This window comes from Grampus griseus, assembly GCF_964374135.1.
Source record: "Grampus griseus genome assembly, chromosome: 6".
Lineage (NCBI taxonomy): Eukaryota > Metazoa > Chordata > Mammalia > Artiodactyla > Delphinidae > Grampus > Grampus griseus.
This window is the reverse complement of record NC_139000.1, coordinates 83,449,036-83,461,332: the sequence shown is the minus strand read 5'-3', so window position 1 is coordinate 83,461,332 and position 12,297 is coordinate 83,449,036.

Here is a 12,297-nt window from a genome sequence, read left to right as displayed (position 1 = left end):
CTGAATTATCCCTTTAATAACAGCACACATACATAACTTATAACACTGCTTTCTTTATAAGAAAATCTTTTCAAAATTCCTTTTTATGGATGATTCTCAAGCAGTTTCCTGGGACCTATCAAGTCAATTTTTTACAAAAAAAAAGATTAACTACATAGATAGGTTACTTACAAGGCCATCAATAGTTGTCTAATGCATAAATATTGAAACTTCTATCAAAATGGGAAATGAGCATAGAAGACATATCAACCAGTTGCAGATAGAATATGAAATTAATGAATTAGAAGAGAAAATGAGAGAAGAAATAGTGAAAAAGTATGAATTAGATAAACTTTAGATGCTATTTAAAATAGTGTAAACAATTTGACTCTATTGAGCAAATCTGATGACTGACTGGATATTTGATATTACATTTTTAAAAATTTAGGTAGTATAGTGGTATTGTAGTAATCTTTTAAAAACATCAGTCTTAATATTTTTAAGAGATGCATACTGAAATATTTATAAGTGAAAATATTTGACGCCTTGTATTTGCTTCAAAATCATCCAGTGGGTTTGGAGGTAAATGGATTGAGAGAATAAGATTTGTTGATAATTATGGAAGATATTGATGGACATAACAGTTCATTATACTATTCTCTCTACTTTTGTGTATGTTTAGTTTTTTCATAATAAAAGTTTTCTTGAAGAAAGAAATTAGTAGCCAAATATCTGTCCCTAACGGCTTCATCTCATTGAAGGACAAAATGGTCTTTATTCTTCTTTATTACCATAGTCCTAGCAATATGAGTAACATGAAACATTGCAACAAGTATGTTGCTACCAAATAAAACATGTTGGTGTGGAAACTGCAAAGTAAATTGGGAAATTTAAAATTGTCTTCCCTTAAATGTTACACTAAACAGTTACTGTTCAGTGACCTAAATTCTTTAATGTTTTTTTAAATTTTACTACCATAACCATTGGGTATTTTTCTTGTTATAAAACCAATATAAAAAATTACTCATGCATGTAAGCTAGCATATAAAAATCGCCCATAATCCCAGACTGAAAGATGACCTTTGTTTATACTGTTCATTCATTTTTCAGGCATATATATGCTTTTATTTTGTTTTGTTTATTAAAAGTGGATTCTCATTGTACATATTGCTTTGTATTCTATTTAACTTCCAAATGAGTTATATCTTTCACATTAATAAAAAGTATTGTGGAACATTCAGACACACAAGTATTTTTTCCCCTCATAGGATTCTTTTAAATCTTACTCATATCTGTGTTATTTCTCCTTTGTGATTTTCTGATCTTGAACATTTTTTTTTCCTTTTCAGGTTAGTAAGAAGTTTAACTCATATAATTTTTCTGTTTGTAGGTTTTTCCCCAAAAAAAACAGCTTTTAAAGTTTTGTCCTTTTTGTACGTTTTCTAACTAATTAATTTCTTATTTTTCCTCATTAATGCCATCTCAGGCTCTGTTGGTAGTCCTTTTCTAGTTTCATAAGATAAGTTTCATAGCAGCACTATTTACATTTAGGTTGGAAGCAACCTAAATGTCCATCGACAGATGAATGGATAAAGGAGATGTGGTATATACACACAATGGACTATTACTCAGCCATAAAAAAAGAATGAAATAATGCCATTTGCAGCAACATAGATGGACCTAGAGATTATCATACTAAGTAAGTCGAAGACAAATATCATATGATATCACTTATATATGGAATTTAAAATATGACACAAAAGAACTTATCCACAAAACAGAAACAGACTCAGACATAGAGAACAGAGTTGTGGTTACCAAGGGGGAGGGGGGTGGGGAGGGATGGATTGGAATTGTGGGATTGGCAGATGAAAACTATTATATATGGAATGGATAAAAAACAAGGTCCTACTATGTAGCACAGGGAACTATGTTCAATATCCTGTGATAAACCATAATGGAAAGTAATATGAAAAATTATATATATATGTATAACTGAATCACCTTGCTGTACAGCAGAAACTAACACAGCATTGAACTTCAATAGCAACTGTACTTCAATAAAATAAATTTTAAAAATAAGATGAGTAGTTGGTTCCTTTAATTTTCATTCTTTGTATTTAATAATGAGAAAATGTCAGATGCTTTTCCAAGACGTCCTTTTGGTTCCCTAAATGTTTCTTATAATACTATCTTCCATATATGCATTATCTTCTGATAACATAAATAATAATTTTCTCTTCTCCCTCCATACCTTATTTTTTTCTAATTTTTTCAGTCTCTGTCTTTCATATGAGAAATTTCTTCAGTCTGGTGATTGTTGGCTAGAAGTTCATATTGAAGCATGGTGTTTCAAAGAGTAGCTCTAAGGGTTTGTGCTTCCAGGAAGGGCTTTTCAAATGTTGTCTTCACTATGAGAAGACCTGGCTGGGCCATTCAGTTGGTGAATCTTTGACAGCATCAACTTTGGGTCTTGTGTCTTAGGCTGGTCTCATTTCTCAAAGGTGCTTCTGATCCAGGGCCTTCAGGTGTGGCTGTGCAAGCCTGGGCACTGCACACCAGGGGTGTCTTTCACATAAATTGTGTGTATGTAAGGCTCCCCCAGAGCTGTGCAACTTAGCAGTTTTGCTCCAAAAATCTACTAGCTGAGTAGCCATTTGGAGTGGAGGAAAAAGACGGGGAGATGAGGGAGGGAGAATCAATATCCATTATAATATTTTCACTTAATCTCCCTTTTTCATAAGCACCCCCTTTGCCAGAGATTCCTTTACCTTTTCCAGTCTTCCATAGGGATTGAGGAGGGGCTGTCACAGCCTCCCCATTAGGGAGGAGATGTCAGGTCCTGGTACTTCTGAAACATATTCCCCTTGTTTTAGCCTCATCCTAACCTCCACCTTGGGAGGTAGCTGGTTCCATCTGTTCCTGGAAATTCTAGGTGTTTCTGTGGTACAGAATGGGTGGTTTCTTGGGTTTCCCCATCACTGGCTCATGATCCAACTCTCTTGGGTCCACTACGTAAGTGCCCTCATCCATCTGCTTCATATCATCAAAGGCATTGTTTTTTCTTCATCCATTTCTTTTGTCCTTGTGAGTGTGCACCTTTTCATCTTCATTTTGTGGAGGTTGATACCTGTGTCCAGTCCTCCATATTTAACAGGAAGTCTGAGGAAGGGATCTGGAGCAAGTTTCTTGAACATGCTAAATTCCAATGTCCTCATTCGTAAAGCAATGACTTTACATTGCTTACACAGTTGTGAGAATCAAAGTTTAGAGAACTGTAAAATTACATAATGTAATCCTTTTTCTCATTCCTCTGGTATCTCAGTTATTTAGTGCTACTTGACTACATGGTCTAGAAAGCTATTTATCTAGTACTGAAAATAAAGTTCCAGGACTTCACTTTTGTCACACCCAGATTCATGTCTGCTTATTCCATTTTTAAACATCTTTGAGGAAAAGGACCTTTATTTTATATGCTCATCTGTTCAAAAATCCATTTCAGGGCTTCCCTGGTGGCGCAGTGGTTAAGAATCTGCCTGAAAAGGCAGGGGACATGGTTTCGAGCCCTGGTCTGGGAAGATCCCACATGTCACCGAGCAACTAAGCCCGTGAGCCACAACTACTGAGCCTGTGTGCCACAACTACTGAAGCCTGCACGCCTAGAACCCGTGCGCCTACAGCCTGTGCTCCACAACAAGAGAAGCCACCACAAGGAGAAGCCGGTGCACAACGACGAAGAGTAGCCACTGCTCGCCTCAACTAGAGAAAGCCCGTGCACAGCAAAGAAGACCCAACGCAGCCAAAAATAAATAAAATAAAATAAATTAATTAAAAAAAAACATTTCAGTGACTTGAGTTTATAAAACTATAAAGGCACTCATGCTTCAGTTTCAGCACTTTGCAGAAGTACTTTTTAGTTGCCTAAAATGCAGCCATTCAGAAGCTTGAAGATTTATATTAAGCCTCTTATGATTATCAGCCCTGAGATAAAATGTAAAACCACCTTTATTCTAAACTAAATTGAACCAAAAATGTAGATGCTTACGTGAGACATATAAATTTCTCCCTATCCTTTAGACATGACTTTTCTTTTTTTATATATTTATTTTTTTTAATTATTTATTTATGTATTTATTTTTGGCTGCGTTGGGTCTTCGTTGCTCCGCGCGGGCTTTCTCTAGTTGTGGCGAGCGGGGGCTACTCTTCATTGCAGCGCACGGGCTTCTCATTGCAGTGGCTTCTTTTGTTGCCGAGCACGGACTCTAGGCGCGTGGGCTTCAGCAGTTGCGGCGCTCGGGCTTAGTAGTTGTGGCTCGTGGGCTCTAGAACACAGGCTCAGTAGTTGTGGCGCCTGGGCTTAGTTGCTCTGCAGCATGTGGGATCTTCCTGGACCAGGGCTTGAACCCGTATCCCCTGCAGTGGCAGGTGGATTCTTAAGCACTGCGCCACCAGGGAAGTCCCTAGACATGACTTTTTAAGAGCTATAAATGGTCATGTTTACCTTTTAGAAAAGAAGTATGAAATAGTACTTTAACCTGCACTGTCCCTAGACATCTGAAGTCCTTGGAGAATCCTGTCAAAGGTAAAAAAACATGTTTGGGTGACCCAAATGTAGAAAATCATGAGAAGAATGTTGTTATTTATAGAATAGCAATATTTCCATCACTGTGTGCCAGATAATCTTTAAAGTATACTTTAGCACAAACAAAAGAGATTTATATTCATTGGTAATATTAAGTAGGAATATAAAACAAGAAGTTAATACTAATAATATGATTCATTCAAAACTGGAAGGCAAAGTAGCCAAAAAGAATGCAAAATGAAATCTACTCTAGCAATCTTTCTTACAAAATTATTACCAAAATTATTTGAAAATAATCCAGATAAAATATACTGGTAAGGGTGTAGGAAAAAAAAAGGTCTGTTACAAACTAAGATTGGCAATTTTGCAGTACTGTTCTATTCTCTTTCTCCCTAGAGATCTTCAAGAACTAGGAATGTCCTTAGGGACATTTAAGAACTAGATAATGGCAATATATGAAATTTAGGGTTATCATTATAATGTCAACACACGAGTGGTAGAATACCTGGAGTTGTACTAAAAGATTCAAAGGAGCATCATAACTTCAAGGTTCTTCAAGAATCTAAGGTATGAGATACACCGTTCTACACACATATATTACAACCAAACAGATACAATTTTAAAATGTCTGCAAGCACTCCTCTTCTTTCCTTATTTGCTCATCCTTCCTGGAAATTAAAGTAGACTGAGCAAGATAGGACATGTCTATTTCTTAGGATTTTTGTGTACAATTTTCACTTCTGCACATCCTTTTTGTTCTGCTAACAGCAGATTGCATTCATGTTGTAGACTCTTTCTCCACAACACAGACCTATATGATTCTTTGCATCTTCACATGGTGCTGGTCTCTCTTTACTCCATATGAGAAAAGTGCAAAGAAGAAAAATTACCTCTTTTACCATCACTGCATTACAAACTCTTATTTTTTCAGTTCTGTAACTTTTTGATTACTTTATGTAACACAAATACTCATTAAGTGTCTTTTTTTGCACCATGTTCTCTTATATGCAGTGGTGATATCTCTGTATGTAAGACAGATAAGATCCCTGCTCTCACAGAAGTTATAATTTATGAAGCTAAATTATTCTGGTGTTTTATTATAAAGCAAATTTAGCAAATTAGAGGTAACTGAGAAGAAAGAAAAGCAGGAAACACTAATTCATGCCAAACACAATTATTGTTAGCATTTTTATCTCCTTGTTTCTATTTCTTTTTCTTCTGTCAGAATTTGTCGTTGTTTTCCCTTTTGGGTGAATGGCTGTGGGGAGAGAGAGGTGTTGTTTAACATACTAGGTCCTACATTTTTGCACTTGTGAATATGTGTCCATGTAACTGCATAATTCTCATGGCCATCATTTTGATAGTCTATAAAGCTCACATGTTTATTATTTCTTGGCACTGGCAATTGGGTAATACCTCAGGTTCACATATCCCATCCTTAGGAATAACTGGTCTACCCTGGAGTTTGTGAGACATGCTCCTTATAGCTCCAAATGATCTTTTAACTTCAGACTTGTTGATCAGAGGTCACTGGGTCTATAACAGACTCACACAGAAAGGAGACTTGTATTCATGCTATTGACCAATGCTATGACACACTTTCCCATAGAAATAACATGATGAATAATCTTCAATTCCTAGACCAGTCCAGATCATGAGGATTATGTTTTTTTCTTTTGTTGTTGTTGTTTGTTTGTTTTTTGCCTATGTTGTACTTAGTGCACTCTTGGCATTATGCTTCTTCAAAAGTTTAATTGGCTTCAGACACCAGAATCATAAACTAAACCATTGTTATCAAATTGGTACTAGGTGAAAATATGTTCAGCATTACAAATAACAGCCATACAAATGAATTTTTGGAACATGACTTATTTATAAAGTGTTGACTGACATAGTAATGTTATTTTTCCTTGTTAAAGGGAATAATTGTCAATGGATAGAATCAACTGTGTTCATCTATTTATTTCATCCAGATACAATGCAGTTGGGTCATCTTTGCTTGAAAAACAATCTCTGGCTTTAGTGATATTATTTGAAATAGTTCAGATAACAGGACCTAGAATTTAGTCCTCAAATCCCAAATGTGGGCAAAGAATTATCTAGGTTTCTGACGGTGTGCCAAAATAAAGGCATGCCCCTCAACTAGCTTCTGATTTCAAGGAAGAGAGTTGCATGTTAACAACTAAGTACAACCATGAGCCAGAATGAAGGAGAGTGCCACAACAGTGGTAGAAGCTTTGAAGAAAGTAAAAAGACCTCAAAGAATGGAAGAAAATTTTTGTAAGTTATATATCCAATGTGGGACTTGTATATAAAGAACTACTACAACTCAATAATAAAAAGACAAATGATTCAGTTTCAAGATAGACAAAAGATCTGGACAGTTGATGTGAAAGAAGATTTTTTGCACATAGCTGCCTCCCTTGCATCATTTCTGTCTCAGCTCAATGATCCCCTCCTCAAAGGCCTTCTCTGACCAACTTGTATTGCTTTCCTATATCACTCTCTATCCTATCATCCTGTCCCATTGCCTAATCACTATTTGAAATGACCCTGTTTTCATTTGCTTAGTTATTTATCCTGCCTCCCCGCAAGAATGTAATCTCCCCAAGCACAAGGATTGTACCCATTCTGTTCTCTGCTCTGTCCCCAGTGCTTGGAGCAGTGCCTGTCTGGCAGATATCAAATTTGTTGAGCAAATTAATAAATTATGAAGTGTCAAAAGGATAGTCAGCTAAATTAATTATCTATACATAGGAGGTTGAGTGAGTCTCAAAGTTTCATTGAAATATTTGCTTTAAAATATTAAATTCCAAAAATAATTAACTTGTAATTATTTGTAGAATGCAGTGCAGGCATCAGATAGAAATACATGGTCTTTTCTAATCCCAAGATGCCATTATCCAAATACGTGTTGTCAGTTCCTGAGATGGCTTTCCTACATTGCATAGCTACATTTGGCAAAAGCATCAACATTTGTATGCAAATCCAGCATTCTCCCTGTCTGTTTCTTAGAAATTTATATGCTGAGTCTCTCCAAAGGTAGAGAGACCAGACAGAAAGTATGTGGCTTGAATGAGAGTTGCTTCAATTTCAGGCAATTTTTATTCTTAATCAACAGAAGTTACTCACTCATTTTCCTCTAGAAATGAAATTCTCTTCCTTTCAATCCTCTTTTCTTTGAAAGAGCAATCCCCATGACTGAGACCAATGTACATGTCCAAGAACACTGAAATCATTCTATGGTAAAATCAATGTTTCATTTTCAGTAATTCATCTAATAGTTTCTCTTTTTAGTATACATTGTAAATTTTAGTATATGTAATAAATTGGGTTGTCAAAAATACTTCCCTGTTTTTCAAAACACCTCAATAAGTAAGAAATAAATTAAGAAAAATATTGCTGGAAATTCCCTGGTGGTCCAGTGGTTAGGACTTCATGCTCTCACCGCTAAGGGCCCGGATTCAATTCCTGGTCATGGAACTAAAATCCCAAATCCCACAAGCCACATGGCATGGCCAAAAAAAGAAAAAAGAAAAGTATTGTTGCCCGTATTATATAGCTAGCTAGCTCATATATTCTTGATCAAAGGTAAGGATAGCATATACTAATGAAGTCAATGCCCATTTCTTAGCTTATTCATTAGTTCCAGTTTCTTTTCACTAAGTCCATTATTGAATAGCCAGTGAAATACAGAATCATCCATCAGCTTATGTTTTGTTATTTGTTAAAATTAGGCTAGGTTGATGAAAATTAAGCTAGGTGTCTTTCCCCTCTGGTAGATTTTCTGCCACAAGCTTCCAAAAGAATAAATAGGTTTCTTCTCAAGCATCATATCTTTGGAACTCGTGCTCTCCCACGACACCTCACCCCAGGCCTCTGTCTAGAATTTAAGAACTATGTCAGCGCCGTGTTGGAGAGTCTCCATAGGACTGTACATAGGTAGGTAGGTGGGGGTAAAGTTACAGCCTATTAGATGTTCTCAGGCCAGCCAGTTTACACCCTTAACTTCAATTTTATTGCTCTATCTTAAAAGTTAGGAAAGAAACCCTGGGTTAGAACTAGGAGTTCTATTCTACATTCAGTGTTCAAAAACACTGTCGTGGGCACTGGTTGATTCATCCACCTCCATTCAATCCCAGATAAATAGTTGGAAGTCAGTTGCAGTAGTTCTATTTCTCTTCCAAAGTGGAGTGATGAAAAGTTTCTTGGGTTGCCGTTAACAGTCGGAATAATGAATGTCTTCACTGTTTTTTTAAAAAAAATAAATTTATTTATTTTTGGCTGTGTTGGGTCTTCGTTGCTGTGCACAGTCTTTCTCTCTAGTTGCAGCGAGCAGGGGCTACTCTTTGTTGCGGTGCGCAGGTTTCTCATTGCGGTGTCTTCTCTTTGTTGTGGAGCATGGACTCTAGAGCACAGGCTCAGTAGTTGTGGCACACAGGCTTATTTGCTCCGCGGCATGTGGGATCTTCTCTGACCAAGGCTCGAACCTCTGTCCACTGCATTGGCAGGCAGATTCTTAACCACTGTGCTACCAGGGAAGTCCCTGAATTTCTCTATCGTTGAAGCCAGTTTGAGTCAGGGTTTTGTTACACACAGCATAAAGCATTCTAATGCATACAGGTCCCCTAGGAAAAGAGTCCATTGCCATGGTTCCAATTCACTAAGAAGGACCTCAGAGTTCTGGTACCACATAAATCAAATGCTCCATGGAGCATCTTCACCTAGATTCTGAGACCAGTGCCCTCTGAGCCTCAGATAAACCTCTTTGTAATTTCTGGACTGTAGGAGACCTTAGTCTAGCTTGACTTTCTTTGCAGTGGTCCCTGGGGTCTCTGAAAGCTATGACTGGTTTTACTTATTGATTATTCATGCTTTGAGACCAGTTGAATTTCTCCAGGGGTTCAAAGATCCAGTACATTCCAATGTGGCTTCTTCTTAGAAAAGTAATATCCAGCAGTTTCAGTGCTTCTAGATGCATGAGGGGCCGGATTATTGTACCAAAATAATCTAAACCTGCAGGCTGCATTTTATAGTTGCCTATCTGTCTCCATAAACAAATGGTAATGAGATTTACCATCACAACGGAAATTGTTAGCTCTAGTCTGGTAAGTAGACCTAGGGTATCTGGATTTCAGCAAGATGTCTAACAGAGCCTTTTGTGCTGACTTTGTAGAAAAATTGGAGAAAAGTGAGCTGCTTGTTGATTTACATTTGTTATTGCTATTATTGATTCATATTTGATATTAATATTTAAATGCTGAGACTTTCAGAATGCTGATTAATGGATGAACGTCAACTTAAAGAAAGCTCTCCAATCCCTGCTTTAAAGCACTGTCATCAGACATGTTCTATTCAATATTTTTCTCATTGAATAAGATGAAAACACAGAAAGCAGGGCTTCATATCATTTCCCAATGACATGAAACTAAAGAAAGTGCCAATATGATGGGCAACTCAAGCAGAATCCAAAAATAACTCAGCAAGCTGAATCAGCGAGCCAAACATAGAGGAGGCTGTTTTCATAAACAGTATAAAAAGATGGTGAAGATCATGTAAAAGCTGTTGAAAAGAATTTGGGATATGTAAAAGGAAAAAATAGGTAGCCAATATTTATATATTTGAAGGACTGTCATGGAATTCCATAAAGTAAAACTAGAATGAATTTTTTGGCTCATTAATGAAAGGGCTCTAACGTTTGGAGGCAAAGGAGCTGAATTAGAAAAAATTATCTGGATCAGGACATAGTGATATAGTGAGATTCCTATAGTTTACAAGTTCAAACCATAGCCAAGTGGTTGTATGTATGTATAGATAGATAGGTAGATAGATAGATAGATAGATAGATAGATAGATATTTTATAGATAACTTGAGAGGAGATGAACTCTAAACTCTCTTCCTTGGGGTTTATTTTTTAAGTTAGCCTGTCATTCTTTGTGCTTTAATTGGAGCTTTTAATCGCTTTACATTTATTGTAATTATTGATATATTTGATTTTGTGATTATAGATTTGTGTAATTACCACATGATTTATATTTTTTCTATCTGCTCTATGTTTTATTTTCTCTCCATTCTTACCTCTTCTGGATTGATTGCTTTTTTTTAAATTTTACTTTTATTCTCTATTTGCTAGGAAGTTAGACACATTTTACTCTTCTTTTGCGGCTGTCTTAGAGATTACAACATGCAGTTTCGGGCTTGTGGCAGTTATTTTCTTTCAGCCAGTGGAAGAGGCCATTTCATTGTCATCTGACTTCCATTATTTCTACTGAGAAGTTAACTATCATTTTAGTTGTTCATTTTTAAGGTGATCTGCCTTTTTTTCCCTCTGGCTTCTTTTAAGATTTTTCTCTTTTTCCTGGGTTTTGGTAGTTTTACTCCAATGTGCCTATAGGTGGGCTTTGTTTTTCTTATCCTGCTTGAGGGTTGTAGGACTTCTTGAATTGATTGGACTGATATCTGTACAAGAGTTACTTTGTGTGTCACCCTGGATCCATGCACTAGCCTTTCTGTCACAGATTCAGGTCAAAGCCCCCAGTTCCACCCCCACCCCTGCCCGCTGTAGTGGCTACTCCCATCCCTTGTCACACTTGGGCACAATCTGCAGTTGTCGCACATCATGCATGCACCATGCACTTTCATATCCTGCCCTGGGGCTTTCCCAGTGTGGCCGAGGTGAGAGAGAACATTGTACCCACTGGGCACTCACACACACACAATCCTGAAGTTTATGAGCTATCAACCCTGTGGTGGACTCTACCCAATGTAAGAGGAGAACTGGTGGATAATCTTCTCTTCCTTCTTCCTCCCAACCAGACTGTTGTAATAATAGTTGCTCATGTACCCTCTCTAAAGATGCCCTGTGAGACTAAATAATAAGTTTGTCGTGAGTTTATGGCCACGTTGGTAAAAACACAGTCCTTATATTTGTACTATTTCCTTCTTTGTCTCACACCACTTTTACCTCCTTTCTGCTGCTGTGGGATAACACTCTCCAATAAAGTGTTAAAACAAATAAGCATTTGCTTCACGCTCTGTTTTCTAGGCTATCTGGGTAATAACAATGTCTTCAATCGGCTTGGAAAATTCTCAACTATATTCCCTTCTTCTGACCCACATCCTCTTTCCTTTTCTTCTGGAACTCCAGTGGAATGCATGTTAGATTTGTTTTTTCACCATCTCCTCTGGGTTTCTTATTCTCTCTTCCGTAATTTTTATCTATTTTTCTCTCTATGCTTCACTCTGGTTATTTTCTTTTTCTTCTGTCTTATCTTGTAGTAATTCTCTATTCAGCTATGTGAAATCGGATGTTAAACCCACCCATTGAATTCTTAATTTCAGTTACTGTACTTTTTCAGTTCTAAAATTTCTGGATACTTCTTTCAAAAAGTCTTCTATGTCATTTCGGTACAGTTTTCAGGGTTTTGTGGGGGTTTTGGGGCTGAATTTTCCATCTTAAGTTTTGTTTACTTGCCTATAGTAAGCATGGTTAGTTTCAATATCCAGAATCCCTGTGGATATAGTTTTGTTGCTTATGATTATTACTGGTCTTCATTCATGTTACCTTGTCTCTTTATGTGCCTGGCTCTCTATGAGTATGTGCTGAACATTTTATTTGAATGAGCCCTAGGATGTTATCTTTCCCCAGAAAAGGTTTTCATTTGTTTTGAGCAGGTGCATATGACCACTGCCATCTTGGATTACTTAATCCAATTTCAGAGACTAAGATTTTTAT